Source organism: Mesoplodon mirus, assembly GCF_964341445.2.
Source record: "Mesoplodon mirus genome assembly, chromosome: 12".
NCBI lineage: Eukaryota > Metazoa > Chordata > Mammalia > Artiodactyla > Ziphiidae > Mesoplodon > Mesoplodon mirus.
Genome location: NC_138988.1, coordinates 102,746,529 through 102,765,159, shown reverse-complemented (window position 1 = coordinate 102,765,159; position 18,631 = coordinate 102,746,529). Strand labels below are relative to the sequence as shown.

At 47.1% G+C, this 18,631-nt stretch overlaps 1 protein-coding gene across 7 annotated transcripts in view; it reads left to right on the top strand.

The window, feature by feature from the left end:
• FARS2 (phenylalanyl-tRNA synthetase 2, mitochondrial) overlaps positions 1-18,631 on the top strand; it is a 379,330-nt gene that overhangs the window by 109,756 nt on the left and 250,943 nt on the right. The gene's annotated exons all lie outside the window — the stretch shown is intronic.

The following is an 18,631-nucleotide window of genomic DNA, read 5'->3' as shown; positions in this document are numbered from 1 at the left end:
TTTACAAAGGCTTCTTGGTTTTGGAGCTCTTCCTTATCAGCGCCTGGCGTTGGTTTGTACTTAGTGATTTCGTATTTGTTGATCGGCTGCTTTGTATTTGCCCACAGACCTTTGATGCGTGTCCCAGGAGAGTGGTTTGTCTTCCAAACTATTTAAGAACAAAGCCAACATATAATCCCTTTTTTTGTTCCTACTGCATTTGGAACCAAATTCGGCAGGTATTTCATAAACATGCTAAAAACACAATATAAAAATACTTTGGCCTGTGATGTTTGGTGGTTTGCCACCCTCAGCGTTGGCAGTGCTCCCTGACTGGGGGGGAGGGAGGAAAATGGGGGCTCTGGTGACATTCTCCCCGTCCTGTAAGAACTCGAGAAGGATCTTTCCAGCTCTCCTCTGCAGGACCATTGCTTAATAATAATGTTTATTTCTAGGAATTCCCTCGGGGTCCAGCAGTTAGGACTCCATGCTGCCGAGGGCCCGGGTTCGATCCCTGGTCCAGGAACTAGGATCCCACAAGCCGTGCAGTGCAGCCAAAAAAAAAAAGATTATCTCTAAACTTAATTTCAGAGCTCTGAGGTTTTTTTTTAAAAGTCACTATCTGAATTTAAATTTAAAAAAACTTGTTCACATCCTCCATGGGAAGCTGGCTGAGACTGGGCATGTGGCGAGGGGTCACTGCCTGAGCAGCAGGCAGAGGGGACCCGATGCGCTGGCTCCACACTGCCCCCGCTCCTCCCTCCTGGAGAAGGACACGCGCTCTGTGGTCTGGGAGGGTGGTGGCTCTGATTCAGGGCTGGTCACGGGCCTCCCACCATAGACCGGAGGGCAGCGGTCCCTCCTGGTGACTCAGAGCTGCGGATGGACCATGGGTAAGGTCGTGGGGTTAGAGAACGCGGCTGGAGGGAGATGGGAGATGGGGCGGCTGTGAACGCAGGAGCTGGTGCTGCCTGGGCTGGGACACCTGGGGCCTGGCCTCCCCGCCCCCTCTTCCCCAGGGGCCCGGACCAGCCAGCTCACAGATTCCTCTCCACTCGGCCAAGCAAGGCTTGCGGGAGAGCTGGCCCAGCACAGCACCACATGCTCCTTGGATGGTTTTCCAATATTTGAAGGTCTGTCCTGGAGAAGAGTGAGCAGAGAGGTCGCAAACGAGGGCCTGTGAGTAAAAGCTGGGAGGCCCGGGCTTGCGTGTCTGAAGCAGCATGTGTTCTGTCAGTTGACAGCTGTGTGTCTTCAGGCAGATTGCTGAACCTCGCCAGTCTCGGTTCTCTCATAGTTAACTGAGCACAGCGATACCGCCCTCCAGGTTTCTTTGTGAGGGTTAGCGGAGGTGATGCACGTGACGTGCTTAGCACAGGGCCTGGCACGTAGTAAAACTGTTTCAGTAAAAATTAATCTCTGATGTTATTAAACATTGTTTTCAAATGGTGAGAGCCATTTATTAACAGAGAGCCCCCTTAGTTGAAAATATTTAAACAGAGCCTGTCCTGCACGTCATAGAAACAATTTCTAGCCAGTTGGAACTAGGTTACCTCTTTGGTCCTGGTCATTTTAGTATCCATGATTCTGGATTGAGTGAATGATTTTAGAGGGAGAAAGAAAATTGAGAGGAAACAGGAAAATAAAAGAGATGTATACGTATTTTAATAGAAAACACAAAATACTGGGAGCAAATATGTAAGCTTTAATCTCCTCTTGAGTAGGAACTAACTTCAAATATTTCTGTGGTGTTTTTATTTGTTTTGCTTTGTTTTTTAGACAAAAGGTTTGCAGGAATCCTAGGTTTCCTCCCAGGAGCACATGGTGTCAGGGGCCAGAACTCAGAAAGCAAATCGGGGGGAGGGTGAGTCACATATGAGTTGCCACTTGGAATCGTGCTTCCTTGTATGTTTCCAATATCCTTGATGGGTTTTTATGAGGTTTATTCACACAGTAATTGGCTGAATACAGTCTCTGAAACAGGTTTCCAAGGCATTATTACACATTAATGAGACTGCTGTTCTACAGTTAGATCAGCCATGTCAGGTGATTCTTGGAGGAAATGGCAAAGTGAAAAAAATAGAAAAAAAAGAAGACACCCAAGATGCAAATGTGTCCGAGAGAGTCACCGTGGTGGTGGGATGTGCTTTCATTTGTTGGGAAATGGTACACATAAAATTTAAATTAAATACCTTGCAAGAGAGAGAGAGACTAAAGAAAAGGAAGAAGAAATGATTTTATAAAATAATTTCTCTGTGGGCTTTGCTATTTGAAGTTGAAGTTATTATGACAGAGTTCTGCTCCGTGTTCTCAGACTCAAATGTGTTTTGACTTCTGTAGTTAAAATGCTTAAACTATGTGTCTGGTAGTCACTAACCACAGACAGCATTTGAAAGTGCAGCTAACTTTCTGTTTTCTGAGTTCCTACGGTGTGGCGGAAGCCTGGCTCCAGGCACTTTATGCCTCTGTTCAGTTTGCCATTCTTGCTGTCTTTCCTCCTGTATTTTTTTCCCTCCCCTCTCCTCCCCTCCCCTGCCTTTGAAAATAGAACTTCCAAGAAATGCTAAAATTGATGGTTACAATTCTCCATCTTTATGGCCCTTCAGAGGTTCAGCTAAATGCTGAGATGACAACCGACAACCGAGGAGGCTGATGGGGCAGTGATAATAGCAGACGTCAGTGGAGCCCTGACTGTGTGCCAGCCTCTCACTAAATGCCCTAGAGGCTTTCTTTCATTTAACCTTGACAACAGGGCTCTGGGTGGATGCCGTTATTAACCCCATCTTACAGAGCCTCAGAAAGGTGATCAGGCTCGAATGGCTGGCAGCGCCGCTTGCCCAGATCTTTCCGACAATAATCAACTACTGTGTTCTGCTACCTGAACAGTAAATTGCATGATTTTGAAGTGGCTAGAAATTCCTTTCAAATAAGTGATTCTGCCTAACGTAGAATGAAGAGCTGGAACCAAATGATACAAAAGCAAACAAAACTCTGTTGTGTAGTTATTCGTTACTCCTGCAGAGGGGCTCATCCCCCGTGTGTAGTATCTCTGTGATCGAGTGCATTTAATTAAAAGCATGAGATTAGATTCCTAATTTGAACAGGCAATGAAAATACTTTATTACACATTTAAGTTGACTATGGCATGTGTGTGTTTTTGCACACAGAATAAGATAAGGCTGTTCCGGATAGCTTAGAGAATTTTGTTTCTTCTTCTTTAAGTTCTAGTGCCTTCACCATTGCTTTCTTTCTTTCTTTTCTTTTTTTTAAAGTAAATTTATTTATTTATTTTATTTTTGGCTACGTTGGGTCTTCGTTGCTGCACGTGGGCTTTCTCTAGTTGTGGCGAGCGGGGGCTACTCTGTTGCATTGCATGGTCTTCTCATTGCGGTGGCTTCCCTTGTTGCAGAGCATGGGCTCTAGGCATGCGGGCTTCAGTACTTCTGGCACACGGGCTTGGTAGTTGTGGCACATGGGCTTAGTTGCTCTGCAGCATGTGGGACCTTCCTGGACCAGGGATCGAACCTGTGTCCCCTGCATTGGCAGGAGGATTCTTAACCACTGAGCTACCAGGGAATTCCCGCCATTGCTTTCTGACTGCTTAGATTTGGCAGTTGTGACCTGGGTGGCGACTGCTGTCATGATGATCTGATTGTTTTTCCCTTGAGGACAGTAGTGAGTCACATCTCCAAATACGACACACTTCTTTCCCATTAGGCTGACTCAGGCTGCTGTCTTCGCAGGTAGAATACGGAGCAGGAACATCTGAAACCATCACCAGGTGACTATGGGCTGTAATCATGCCTGGAAGGAATTTACCATTTATTGAGCCCCTGTGAAATTTAGAAGATTATACCTAGGCCAGGAAGCAGGAAAGTCTCCATAGTGGAAAATAACTTTAAAAACGGAATTGCCTTCTTTACCTCTTCATTAAAATTTAAAACTTGACTCTTTGGGGAAAACCTTGTAAATACACACGTGAACAGTTTCTAGTTGTAAATAATCATTCTTTTGTTCATTTGTTTGTCAAATATTTCTTGAATTACTTCTAAGGCTATAGAAAAGCAAATAAGCATTGTCCTTGCCTTTGAGACCAGTGCAGTGCACAGAGATGTATACATGAATGATTAGGGTGCCATGTGGTCCATATTAGTAACAGAGACACGGTGGGCAGAGTGGGGAGGGGAGGGACTGGGGAGGAGTGTGCCAAGCCCTCGTCCTGGTTGCACTCAGGGTGGAATACTGGTGATAGGCACACATGAAGCGTGCACCCTAGAAGAAGTTCAGTTCCTATTTGTTAAGGCTTGTGTACTTTGTCTTTGCTTGGATGCCCAGTTGGCATACCTAATGCTGCTTTTCCTATCTAAGAATAAATCTATTTGCAGTCTATCCCTCTTTGGTGGAAGTCTCTACACACACTTATATCACTCAGTGTTACTGATCTAAGTTGGTGAACTTCCAGATGGCACAGACCAAGACTGTACCAGCACTGTATACAAGCAGACATGCCACTCCTACACTTAGCATCTTGTCTGCATATAAGGCACTGTGCTAGACAAAGAGGAAGATACAAACAATGGTAAGACGTGACTTCTCCCTGTAAAACTTGGAGTGAGGCAGGGAAGATGAGGCTGTGTAATTAGAGCATGAGCTTACGTGCCGTTCATGAGATGAGGCTCTGGGATATGCGAAGAGGGAGCTCTGTCCATCAGTTACACCACTGGAGGTCCAACTGATGGCACCACTGAATGATCTTGGCACCTCTGTCGAAAATCATGTTTGGGTTTATTTCTGGACTCAATTCTATTCCGTTGTTCTACGTTCTTGTCCTCATGTCCACACTGTTTTGATTCCTGTAGCTTTGTAGCAAGTTTAGAAATTGGGAAGTGTTAGTCCAACTTTGTTCTTCCTGTATTCATTCTTTACTCTTGGCTGTAACATGCTTAAGTCTCCCTAATTAAAAAATAATTTTTTTCCTTAAAATTTTTCTTCATTGAAATACTTCATGCTGATACTTTATATGCCTGTCTCTGTCTCTGTCTTCCAGTCCTTTACCATATAGATCAGTCCAGTGTCCCCCACCCAGCTGAAGAGGTAGGACGTGATATAGTTGAAGTCCCCTGTGTCCCTCCCTGTTAGTACCTTCCCTTCCCCCCACTCCTATGAGCAATCACTGTTCTGAATTTTGTGTTGTTACCTTGATTTTCATTATAGTTTTTCTATCCATATTGTAAAACAAGCTAACTTTCACCAGCTTTTATGCTTTAACAAATGGAATCATGCTACCCATCCTTTCATGACTTTGGTTTTCCATGCAGTGCTATGAAGTTCATCTCTGTTGTCATGTGTAGAGTTTTAGTTCGTTCATTTTTCACTGCTTAAATTCTACTGGGTGAATATGCTGCAGTTTATTCATCCATTCTTTAATGGACACTTCACCGTTTACCCCTTTTTTTTGTTTGCTGCTAACAAATGCTACTCGTGCACACTTTTGTGCATCTTGTACGTACAGGAGTGAGAGTGTCTCTGAGGTGTATTTTATTTGGCTGTGGAGTTGCTAAGTCAGCACTTCAGAGCAGCTTCAGCTTTGTTGGTGTCACCAGGCTGTTTCCCAAAGCAGCTGGGCCAGTTCGCTCTGCCTTGAGCCTTTGCATGGACGTTCTTGCTGCTCTACATCCTCTCCGTGGACGCTTGACTTCGGTCAGTTTCTTTGGTGAGTTTAGAGTTGTCTGTCACTGAGGTTTCGTTTACATTTAGCTGATTGCTGTTGAGGTTGATCACATTTTTTGTAAATTTATTTGACACATGCAGCTTTTCTTTTGCTCATTTTGGGGTAGGGCTCATTTTTCTCTTTGTCTTTCTTTTTTTAAATTAGTTAATTCATTAATTTATTTACTTTTGGCTGAGCTGGATCTCCGTTGCTGCGCGCGGGCTTCCTCTAGTTGTGGCGAGCGGGGGCTACTCTTCGTTGTGGTGCATGGGCTTCTCACTGCGGTGGCTTCTCTTGCTGTGGAGCACGGGCTCTAGGCGCGCGGGCTTCAGTAGTTGTGGCTCGCGGGCTCTAGAGCGCAGGCTCAGCAGTTGTGGCTCATGGCTTAGCTGCTCCACGGCATGTGGGATCTTCCCGGACCAGGTCTCGAACCTGTGTCCCCTGCCTTGGCAGGCGGATTCGTAACCACTGCGCCACCAGGGAAGCCCATCTCTTTGTCTCTTTTTAATTGATTGGTAGGAATTCATCATCTATTTTGAACACTAATCTTTTGTCATTTTTATATATTAAAATCGTATTCTCTAGGTTTGTGGCTTTTCTTCTTTAAGTTGCTCTTTCTTGAATGGAATATCTATATTTCTTACTTGAGTAGCTTTAGGTTTCTTTATATAACATCATTCTCCCAAAAAGTCACTTTGTCAGGGAATGCGAGTGGGTGTAAGTTGACAAGTTCTGTAAAGATAACCCTTCTGCTTGTCATGCTTGACTCTAGTGGTTCAAGTCTCTGATGTGATTGCTGTATCATTCATATTTTCAGCGTGGGGATTCTGCATATTTAATGACTTTCAAACATCCCCCCTCTCTCTCCTAATGTTCTGTTGAGTCTGGCCCCACCCTCTGTGGCAGTTCCTGGGGCTGGGAAGGCAGACTCTGAGATGCTCTTGTTTGACTGGGAAAGGCAATGTGGAGCTTGCCTGGGGACTCAGTTATACTGTTTGCACAGAATTGGATTTGTCTCCTGGTGTATTTTGTAGTTCTTTCTGATCCTGCTTAGAAGCCATGCCATCCCCTCCAGTATTTCCGCTACTGTAATAAGAGCAAAGATTTTGGTAACTTGCTTCAAGCTGCGGTACGTGTACATATTTCTGATGTTTTGATAGCTGTGCTATGTGTGACATACTGTCTGTGGCATCATTTCTGTACGTGGGAGACTTCTGGAAAGCCGGGATTCTGTCCCGTGTCTTATTGTCATTGTCTAAGGTCTTGGATATTTAGCTGATATAAAGCAATTGTCCTTCCCCCATCAATGTGGACTTAATTTTCCATTTTCAACTGTTTTCTTTTTTCCTATCATCTCCTCATTCCTGAAGCAGTAACCCTAATAATAATAATAATAATAATAATAATAATAATAATAATAATAATACAATCCAAATATTAGCTATTAGCTTTTGACATTTTGAAGCTGTTGAACTAGTTTGTGAGTTTCCAAATAAAAGGTTCAGATTAGAAAGAAATGGAAATTTGGCGAGTTTGGATTGTTGCAAATGGTCATGTCTTTCATCAGACTCTATTACTATTCCCGTGCCACCCCCGCACCCTGTATCCATGCACTTTGCCCCCTGACTTTGAAGCACTTTCCACTGTGGGAGGAGGACCCTTCTCTCTCTGCCCAGTTGATTTTTGGCTTGGCCACCTGACTGCTTTGGCTAAAGGGATATTAGCAGATAAAGGAAAAAAGGCTCGAAAGTCCTTGGCAGTTGCTTTTGCCCTCTTTTGCTTCTGCCTTTGTCATGAGATGAACATGCACAGCCTGCTGGTTCTAGAACAGTAAGAAGCAGGTGGAGTGGACCTGAACCAACCCTGGAGCCCTAAGGCCAGCCCAGTCTGGACCAGCTGAAGCCCTGGCCCACAGCTGTGTGGTTGCTGAGATTTGTGGTGGTTTGTCCATCCACAGTAGCTGGCTGGTAAGATGTACATTGTGGCTGTCTTGCATATTCTTTCTCAGCTTTCCTGGGGCTCACAGTGTGCTTAAGCATCTCTCCTCCAGTACCATGACACAGAATTCACTTATTTCTCGCTTGCTTTTCCTCACCATCTCCCTTTCTAGCTTAGTGAGAAGGATTGAAAAAGAGTTAGACTTTTTCTACTTTCCTCCCTCCCTAGAGAAGCTATTGAAATAGATTCCCAGTATTTTGATGTGTGTGGTGATGGTTTCCTAAATCAGACAGGGACTGGGGGTGGGATTTATCTGGAAAGTCCCCCTTGTGGGAGTTTTTGGACATGCTTCTGACATATGGAAGATCATGTGTGTGCGTGTGTGCGTGTGCAAACATGTTCTCACTATAACCTGTTTAAAGGTTTAGTTCCAGGTGTCTGTCTTTAATCAGTCTCAGGTAGAAAACTCTGGAATCACTAGAATGTAAGCTTCATGAGAGCAGGGACTTTTTTTTTTTTTTTGCGGTATGCGGGCCTCTTACTGCTGTGGCCTCTCCCGTTGTGGAGCACAGGCTCCGGACACGCAGGCTCAGCGGCCATGGCTCACAGGCCCAGCTGTTCCGCGGCATGTGGGATCCTCCCGGACCGGGGCACGAACCCGTGTCCCCTGCATCGTCAGGCGGACTCTCAACCACTGTGCCACCAGGGAAGCCCCGCTTTTTTGGTTTTGATCACTGTTGTATTCCCAGTTCCTAGAACAATGCCTAGCACACAGTCAGCACTCAATATATATATTATAAAATGAATGATGAGCACATGACTGGGTGGACCCCCATTTCCTCATCCAATGTGTACTGTTCTTTCTCCAGGCTCATCTAAACAGTAAATGTGGAGGGAAATATCCTAGTTTCCCAGGCTAACCCTTGGCCTGTCTGTCCTTAGCTGCTCAGTGCAGCTCCTAAGGTAACAGGAAGAAGATCCAGGAGGCCCTCGGAGAGAAGATCTGCCTACAGCCAGGCCCTGCCACGCACTGTGCTGGAGATCTCGGGCAAGTCCTGAGGGTCTCAGTTTCTTCATCTATAAAATAAGGGTCTTAGATGATATAACATCCAGATTTCCTTTTAGCTCTCGGATCCCATGATTTGGCCTCTTAAACAAGCCAGAGATGTGTAGTATTAATACAGCCCTCAGGGGATTTTGGTTTGTTTTATAGCACCACATGGAAAATTGCACAGCAGCTGGGCTTTGGTATCTATGGTTGGTTAATCAGGTTTCTTCCCCACACCCCTTAAAGAAACTCTCCGAGACTATTAAAAAGATAAAAAAGGCTGTTCATATAATTGAATTTTATTTAAACTATTTATGAAACTCTTGCTTCATGGGATCACTGCAGCTTTGAAGGCAGGTAGTGATGTGCTGCTCAGTGCTTCAGTTTTATTTTCTCCCTTGCAAAGAGGCAATTTAGAAGTTTAGGAATTATTTATGGTACCGTGGGGATAAACACAATCTGCTAAGTTATTTTTTTCAAGATTCGTTTCTGCATTTTAGGCTGGAAGCAATGTCTTCATGAAACGGCCAAGTTGTTATGTCCGTGGATAAAATGAAGTGATGTCATTAGACAAAAGTTAGGCCAGATTTTCAGATTGTGTTTTTTAATGGACATAATTCAGGAACTGGCCAAGGGCAGCATTTCTCAAAGTGTATGACATAGAACACGGGGTATTATTAGGTTTTTCAAAGGAAAAAGAAGATTTGATATTCAACTAAGTGTGGAAAAGAGTGAGTTGGAAAGGTCCTGTATGTCTCTCTCTATCTCTCAGTTGGGGCGAGCGAGCAGATTTCCCAGAGCCACAGGACACGGAATCGCTCTGTGAAAAGGTCCCTTTTGTGGAGCACATCCTGAGAGGGACACCTGGGGAAAGGCTCGTCTGTTGGCTGCTGGGGTTGATGGTAGACTGGGAGGCTAATAGAAGTGTAGTTTGGGGCAGTAATGATGAAGCCTAGTGAGATATTCTTAAATTTTACCTTGAGGAGTGCCTTCAATGTAAAGGGAAGCAGCTGGTATCAGTATACGTAATTTAGAACATTTATTTGATATTTTAGGCTATTTGTCTACAGAGTCCTGGAAATTGAGGGTTTGTGGGCTTTGAAGGCATTAGGAAGGGAAAGCTCTCAAAATCCATTGTTTGATGCGTCCATTTATTAAATCAGCCTCTCCCGTCTCCGTCCATTCCTTCAACAGACGTTTATGAAGTATCTGCCTGGCAGGCACCACGCGAAGTGCTGCAGATACAGAGGTCGTTTTTTGCCTTTGAGGGGCTCACGGTCCACTGTTGGGGACGGCAGGTCATGTGCTGTGTCCGTGAGGCTGCGATGACAGTTGGAGGAGGAGTTGTTGGTTCCTCGAGAGATGGGCAAGGCCTCACCAGGGTCGTTGTGCTTGAGCTGAGCGGTGAAGGGGGGCAGGTTTTGTGACGGGGGAAGAGGGGTCGTTCCCGGCAAAGAGTGTGGCTTGTGCAGGACACACAGAGTGGGAGGCAGCACTGCATGTTCTGGAAAGACCGACTGGTACGAGCTCGGGGAAAACCCGGGGCCTGGGAATCAGGTAGAGGAGGCTGCTAAGCTCCTCCACAACCGTCAGGTCTGGAAGGGCATGGGCGGCAACATAAAGACCTTAAACCTCACCCTTCAGGTCGTAGCACGCGATTGGGAGATTGAATCACTGTTGAGAGTGAGTCGAACAAATGCAAGTTCAAAGGCAGGAGACCAGGTGAACAGTCTAGACTGAGTGTGACGAGGCCATGGAGGAGGGAGGGGCCGGACGGAGTGGGTCTAGGAGCTCCCACCAGGCTCCGTGTGCCTGGGGCCTTGTCCTCAGCATCATGAAGAGGGCACGCACTCGGCGGGCAGAGGGTTCTGGGTGCAGCTCTCCCGGGCTTAACTGGGACCCACCGTACGCCCTCCAGAGACCCAGGGGATTCCACAAGCCCCACCCCCTTCTGTACCTTCAGTTACCTAGGTAATCAGCATACCTCCTTTCTCATCAGGCAGGCTTTTTTTAAGAGGAGGCAGACCACCTCCGAGGGTGAAGAAGCACCATTTTATTACTGCTGCAAAGCGAGCTCTTCTGGATGGTGTAGGCTCCCAGCCCTCCAAAACCTGAATTCCCTCCTGGGTGAGATGCACGTGGTGAGGATGGCTCTTGCCTGCTCTGGACTGTGGCTCTGGCCCTCCTGGACAGGCCTCCCCTGGGTCCTCTCTGAGCCCGAGTGTGTCTGCCTCCCGGCGAGGTTGACAAGGGGTCTGCCTCGGTTGTGTGGCCTCCAAGGGACCAGACCTGAAAAGGTCATTGTGCTGCTGCTCCCTTTCTTTGGGTTTGGGACTCTTTCAGTGGTTCCCTTAATCAAAGCCATTCCTCCTTGTCCGTGGCTGGTTGTTTACTTCCCTGCCAGCTGTGGAGGGGCCTGGGCGCTGGAGCTCCTTGTTCGTTGCACTTACCTCTGTGTCCTATCTTGCTGGTGCCTGGAATAGCGACGTGGGGAGCGGCTGGGGGGCAGAGCAGACTCGCTGCTCTGGTGCTTACTGGCTACGGCTGACGGCTCCCTTGACCACCCTGGGGAGGATGCGAACGTCCCTACGGAAAGTACTGGGAGCCTTAAGCCAGAAAGATGTACCTTCCCCGACAGTACATTTATCACATAACGTCCCTGCATCCCAGCACCTAATCTATAAAGTGAGAATAATAGTGTGTACCTCACTGGTTTGGGATGGAGAATAAATGAATTAATGCATATAATGTGCTTAGCCGAGTGCCCGGTGCTCAGTAAATGATCAGAGTGTTAGATCCTTTCTCCCCTCACTTTAACCCTTCCATCCTTCGGAGAGTGTTGAAGTTGGAAGTGATTTCAGATGTCATTCGCTCCGTGGATCTCCTGAAATTACGTGTCAGCTCTTGCATCTATTTGTGTAGGGGCATTTGGGAGGCGGGGGTTCTGAAAGGAGCGTAATTGTAGTTCTCACTGGACCCTCACAGCGTTCTGTGGCTTGAAAAGAATGCAGACGGCTCGTGTAGTCCAATACCCTCGTCCTGCACACGAGGAGCTGGGATCCTTTGCTGAGGTGGCTGTAGGTGTGCGCGGCAGGTGCGATCGAGGGCACGGACCCGCTCGTGACGGCTAATGCTGTCTGCCGTCAGGACCTTATTCAGACAAGGGCAGCTCGTCAGGTGAAGGCGCTTGTTACCCTGGAGGGCAAAACATTCTCACTTGTTTACTGAGGGGAGGGCGAGGGAGGCCGGGAGCATTTGTTGGAAAGGTAGATGCCGGGCAGGTGAAGATGAATAAGGCGGAGCTCCTGCCTCCGAGGAGCTGATGGTCTAATGAGGGGTCCAGTCACACACAGGGCCCAGAACCAGGTGGGTTAACAGGCTGGGGGCACGGGGCTCGGCAGCCAGTGCCATTGGGGAGGCCGTCCCAGGAGACTGGCCCCGCAGAGCTGTTGTCTGACTTTGATGTTGAAAGACGCCGAGGACTCTGCCAGGGCAAGGGAAGGGGTAGGACCTTCTAGGCAGAGGGCACAGCAGGTCAAAGGGCCTCTAAAGGATGTGGAATGAATGCCTGCGGACAGGACTTCCGTGTGACTGCGGGAGAAGGTGTGGGCGTGGGTCCTGAGGGGCCTGGAGGGTGACGGGCTTTGCTTGCAACGTTAGGGAGTGTGGGCTTCATACTGTGGCTGCCACAGCCAGCAGGGCTTCTTTGGGAGGGTGAGGGGTGGAGGGCAGAAGAAGACGGCCATCCATGTACGATGTGAATTTATTTCCAAGTAACTGATTCACGAGTATGCGTGTGTGTGTGTGTGTGTGTGTGTGTATACTCTCCTTTCACTCATTTTGCTTTTGTTGTTTTTTTCTTTTTGGATGCTTCCAATTTCTTTTTCTTTTTCTTTTTCTTTTTTTGGCCGTGCCGCACAGCCTGTGGGATCTCAGTCCCTGACCAGGCATTGAACCCAGGCCCTCAGCAGTGAAAGTGCTGAGTCCTAACCGCTGGACCACCAGGGAATTCCCTGATCCTTCCAGTTTTTTATGCAAATACAAATATCTGTTCTTTTCCTTCCTTCTTAATAAAAGTGGTCTACTCTACTAGATTATTTTACATCTTTTTTTTTTCACTTCAGTGTACTTCTAGAGGTCTTTGTATGTTGGAGAGCATACTCGCTCATATTCACAGCTGCCTGGTTGTGCATCACATGTATGAACCATAATGTATTTAATGAGTGCTGAGCTAATAGGCATTTTGTGTCATTTCCAATCTTTTACTATTAACAACAATGTTTCAGCGAATAGCTGTGTACATGTCACATTTCATGTGCAGGTCTCTCTATGGAATTCGTTTCTAAAAGTGGACTTAGGTCGCAGAGTATATACATTTATACCTTGTATAGACATCGTACCTATGAAGAAGCCCTGATGGGGTCAGGCCACCCGTTGCCATCCCCACCTGTGATGTGTGAGAGCGTTTGCCTCATGCCCTGCTACATGTGTGTGATCTAGCGTTGGGACCTTTGCTAACCTGACAGACGAAAACTGTATCTAGAAGTCATTTTGAATGTATTTTCTTTTATTATTTTAAAATTATTTTTGTGTGTTTTTTAATTTGTATTTTCTTTTTTTTATGTGTTTAAGAGACATTTTTATGTCCTTTGCTATGAACAACCCTCATATTTTCTGCTCACTTTTTTCCCAGCAGAGATTTTTAAGTAGGGAAACAGTGTGACCAGGTTTAGTTTAGTTTAGTTATTTTGTAAAAGAATTCCAGAACAGTCAAGAATTGGTGATAGGAAGGCAAGATAGAAGCTGATAGAATCCAGATGAGAAAATGATGGCCTGAATTTCAGCAGTGGTGATGGAGTGGGAGAAGTGAGGGTGGACCCCAAGGATGCTTCTGGGGTGGAGCAGCTGTATCTGGTGTGTGGATTGGATGGGGGTGAGGGCGAGCCCAGGGAGGTGCTGAGGGTGATGCGAGTTTAGCCTCAGTGACTCTGATGCCATTTCCTGAGCTGGACACAGAGAAGGGGGTGGAGAGTGCAACCAAGCTGTGGACCTCTTAGGTCTGAAGTGCCTGTAAAACACCAGGTGGAAATACCTAGGAGATAGTTGGACATGTGAGATTGGGAAGTGTAGGAGAGCTTTGGAGGAGATTTTGGAGTCATCAGTGTTGGTAAAAGTCATGAAATTAAGATAGTGTAAGGAAATCATCACAGAGAAAGAAGAGAAAGACCGAGGAATATAAGGTTTCAGAAGAAGAAACATCCCCTGGGGTTCTTTTATTTATTGAATTCACTGTTATTCGTTGGCGTAAGAGGAGAGTTTTCACGTGGTTAAGGTTTCTGTTCATTCATTCATCATTTGTTCATTCACTCATTTGGTATTTGCTGAGCACCTGGTACCCAGCAATGATGGAGATGTGAAACCGGACGCGGTCCCTGCCCTCGAGGAGCTGGCAGTCAGCTGGGGCGTGTGCACAGGTCCGTGTGCAGTGACCACGTGGAAGGACGCCCACCCTGCGGAGGGGTATGGCTATGCTGGGGGATCAGCAGGGGGTGGCATCAAGGGCCACGTTGGGTGGGGGAGTCTTCAGAAAAGCCCCCTAATCTGAGGTGGGAAGAGTGAGTGAGAGTCGGGGTGGAAGGGATCGGGAGTCGGCAGACCTGCTTTGCGAGGGACCAGAGGGGAAACGCGGCAGGCTGGGCCGGCCACCTGGTCCCTGTTGCGGTGACTGGACGCTGCCATCGCAGTGTGGGAACAGCCGCAGACAGAGGTAAACAAACCCGTGTGGCCGCATTCCAGTCAAGCTTTATGTAATGGACGCTGGACATTTCGTGTAATTTTCACGTCTCACTATAGGGTATTCTTCCTTCAATACTTCTCAACCATTTAAAAATGTAGCATTCGGGCTTCCCTGGTGGCACAATGGTTGAGAGTCCGCCTGCCGATGCAGGGGACACAGGTTCGTGCCCCGGTCCGGGAAGATCCCACATGCCGCGGAGCGGCTGGGCCCGTGAGCCATGGCCACTGAGCCTGCGCGTCCGGAGCCTGTGCTGTGCAACGGGAGAGGCCACAACAGTGAGAGGCCCGCGTACCGCATTAACAAAAAAAAAATGTAGCATTCATCCTTAGCCTGCGGGCCGTGCACAAGCAGAGGGAGTGGGTCCGGATTTGGCCTGCAGAGCGTAGGGCCGACTCCTGCAGAAGCGAGAGGAAGAGTCTGTTCAGAGGTCAGCACGTTGGGCTCCTGGGACGTCCTTTTCCTGAGCTGGTCCCCTTGCATCCGGGATCTCCAGTCCACCCCTACGTGCAGTCACTACATGGATCTTCTTGTGCAACCTGTTTCATTATTTCTGTGCTTTCTTGGGAAACTCTCAGAGATTCTCCATGATGGTAGTTGAGATCCTCCCCTCATTGTCTGCTTTGTTTGCCTACCTTCCCTCCAGGAAGGATGTGGGAGGAGCTTTGCTCCCCCGGCAGTAACGTCATATTTTCGATGTGACTGGAGGTGCTGTCAACGCTTTCTGGGTCACTGCTCGTCCCTAGATCTGCATACAGAGTTTACTTTCATTCTGAGCTTTTTGTATATTTCCTAGGAAAGTTACTTTTGGGTTAATTTACATATAAAAGTCTTGTGCTTTCATCTCATTTTTATCCTGCCACTTCACGTATAGTGAAATAAATGAAAAAGTCTTCAAATGTTGACTTCTAAGTCTTTATTACCACAGGCAGCTTCATTATGTTTGTGGAAATCCATTGTGCTTTGAAGGAATTAATGTAGCCTTACTTGCAATCTGTATATGTTTACATAGAATGAACAAACATTGCATTACATTTCATGAAAATTCAATTATTCCCGTCTCCAGGAAACAGGTTCTGCTTTGTATTTAATTCTCAAGTAAGTCAGTATGATGGTTCTTGAACTATCATAAGGATTTGGGATTTTGAGCGCACTGTTTACCTTTATAATCCATGGAGAAATGGCCAGTGGAGACTTTTTATCCCTGGAGCCCTGACCCTGTATTTGGGGCTGTGGACAACATCTGTCTCCGTGGTATCGGGCTAATATGAGCTACTATTCCTGCTAGATTTTTCTGAGAATTAAGAGAAGCCAAGAGAAGGATAATGCTGTACCTGCTTAATAATTTTGCCTTGGAATCCACTGTATATAGAATCTGTTTGGAATCTGTCTGATGGTTATTCAGCTTCCCAGTTTCTTCCCAAGACTCGAACCTCCTAGAGGGTAGGAACCATAGTTAATTCGTCCTTGTTAGCGGTTGCAGTATTACAGAATATTGAAGACATGCTAAGTAGGGTTTTCAGCAGGCAGAGGTGGGTGCGATGGCATGGGGACGATTCGACTCCGGCCACGGGCCTGGTTGCTTGGTGTCCTTGAGGAGCAGGCGTAGGACTGAGAGCTGGGCATGATCGGGAAGGTAGACCGGGGCCTAGCTCAGGAGGCACAGGTGGGAACAGGGACGCTGGGGGTTTCCAAACAAACTGTGCTGAGATCAGGGTGACCGGCCCCCTCTCTCGCCCTCAGACACCCCCTGCTCCCAGGAATCCGGAAAGCGCCGCTTGGGCTCTGACCAGCGTCCCTAGCGCTCGGCGTCGTCCGGGCTGCGGTCGGCTTCGTGCTCTGCCTCCACACTGTTGCCGAGCTGTCGTTTCTTTACCTCTTTGTCACCGTGCTTCACACATACCTCGCTGTTAGTAGGTGCCCTGTAGGTACCAAATGCGTGGATGGGTGGATGTATTTGGGCACAAACCCTCCACTTCTGGACTGAAAGATAGGTTGCATGGAGCAGGGATGGGAGGCGGTGAGTTGGCTGGAGCATCTCACAGTAGCCTAGGAGAGGATGCGAGAGGGTGAACTATATCCGCGGCAGTAGAAATTCCAGGGAGGAAATAGATTCTGGAGACTCGAGGAAGCAGAGCTGACAGGTGCCGGCGACCCACCGAGGAGACGGCTGTTGTGCAGAGTCAAGGAGCCGAGGGAAGGAGAAAAGTAAGACGGGCACCAGATGTGCACCTGGTCATGTCACCCTCCAGATGTTTTGTGGGGTGATGGGGAAGCCATTCTGTGTAGGTTTGATTGAAAGTCAGCTTAGCTAAGGGTTAGCTGCCTTGGTTTGGAAACCTCTATTACTTAAGGCAGAGTAAATTGTGAGGGCACTAAAGCATCCTTTGCTTAATTATTTGATAATTTAGATTTATTCATAACACAGTTCTACAAAGTCTGGGAGAGAGTGACTTCTGTAGATATAGATATATCTAAATAAAACGAAAATCCGAGGGAGAAAAGGGAAAGGGAAGATAAGAATAGGAAAATGACAAAGCTGGGCTAAGGGTGCAACAAAGAAATACACATTGATCTCATTGCTGTAAGGAGGCATAAATTTGGCTGTAGCTGCCTAATGGCGAAAGGAAAGAGGGAAACACAGTTAATCAACACAGTCTGTAGTATCTGCACGACAAAAGCATGCCCATTTTTTTCAGGGAAAGCACAATATTCTTGGCACAGAGAGCTGTGAGAAAATCCCCCATCATCTGTGAGCCATGGTGTCTTTAACACAATTGAATTTCATGGTGCTTTTCTTACATCCCTTAGTCTTTCCCTACTAGTGTGATAGGATTTAATTTGCTCTGCTTAACATATAATGAAGTTAATTGTGAGAGATCTCTCTAACTCAGATGCACAGATTACTTCCAAATCCCCTTTTCTGTCTTTTACCAGTTGCTCACTCGATGAGTCAGTCCATACTTGCAAGCCCCCATGTGCAGGGCGTGTGGCCAGGTGCCCTGGGCGGTACAAGTGTGTAAGAATTCCGTAAGGAGCTCACAGTCCCAGTGGGTGGTCTGGGTGTAAACACATGGAAAGTGTGTTCCATGCAGTGGGCTGAGACACTAGAGGGTGTCTGTGAATCCAGCAGATGGACAGGCCAGTGTGGGCTGGAGGGACCGAGGGAGGTCTGAGAAGAAGGAATGATCTGTTTGTGGGAGCCTCCATGTTTTTATTATTTCATTTATGCACTAAATTGGAAATTGAGTCATTAGTTGACTCTTTCAGTACATTTTGAGTTTTAGTACAGTCTTTAGAAACATCATGTTCCGCAGGTTTTTTTTGGCGTAGACGTGTGCCTGGTAGTTTACTCAGTACCATGTGGGGTTACTAAGTACGCCCTCCGTCCCGTGGACGCCTGGACGTGCTTCTCTGCTGTCACTCCTAAACGCTACGCCAACAATCCTCACGTCCTAGTTTACATTCTTTTATTTCAAGTGGTTTGTACTGTTCTGAAAACATAAACACTTGTTTTTTGAGGGATGATCTTTTAACGGTCAAGTCTTTGTCATTATGATCTCCTTATAATCTTTGGATTCTCAATGCTCAGAGGGTAAAGTTCAAGCCCTCAGTTGCATGATGCACCTTCCAGGTAGCACCTGCTGGGCTCTGGTCTGGGCCACCCCTCGGGCCCCACCAAGCCTGTCCCTGTGGCACTTGGCATTCTTGCCACGCAGGCCTCTAAGTTCTTCCTTTGTGCTCAAGACCCTGCACGTGCCCTTGCTTCTGCTGAGACCAGTCTGGCCCAGCAGAGGACCTTGTAGGACACGCCTGAAGCACCTGCATACCTAGGGGAGCGTCACCATGGCAATGGACTGATGGTGTTGTGTCCCTGACCCAGCCTCGCCCCAAGACCGTAAGCACCCTGAGGACGAGGCCCAGCATCCCCCAGCCTCTAGCAGTGCCGGGCGTGGAGCTGTTGATCACAAATACTAATTTTGGAGCAGTGGTGTCATTGGGAGGTTCCCATCTCTGGTCTTCTTTGAAAACTGTCTTGGTTATCGCTTATTTGTTATTTGTTTCTTACTCTGCAGGTGGTTCCCAGGCAGCTTTTTGATTTTAAATCTGTGCAGAAGATTCCAAAAAGCCACTCCAAAGATGACACAAGCCTCTATTTGTT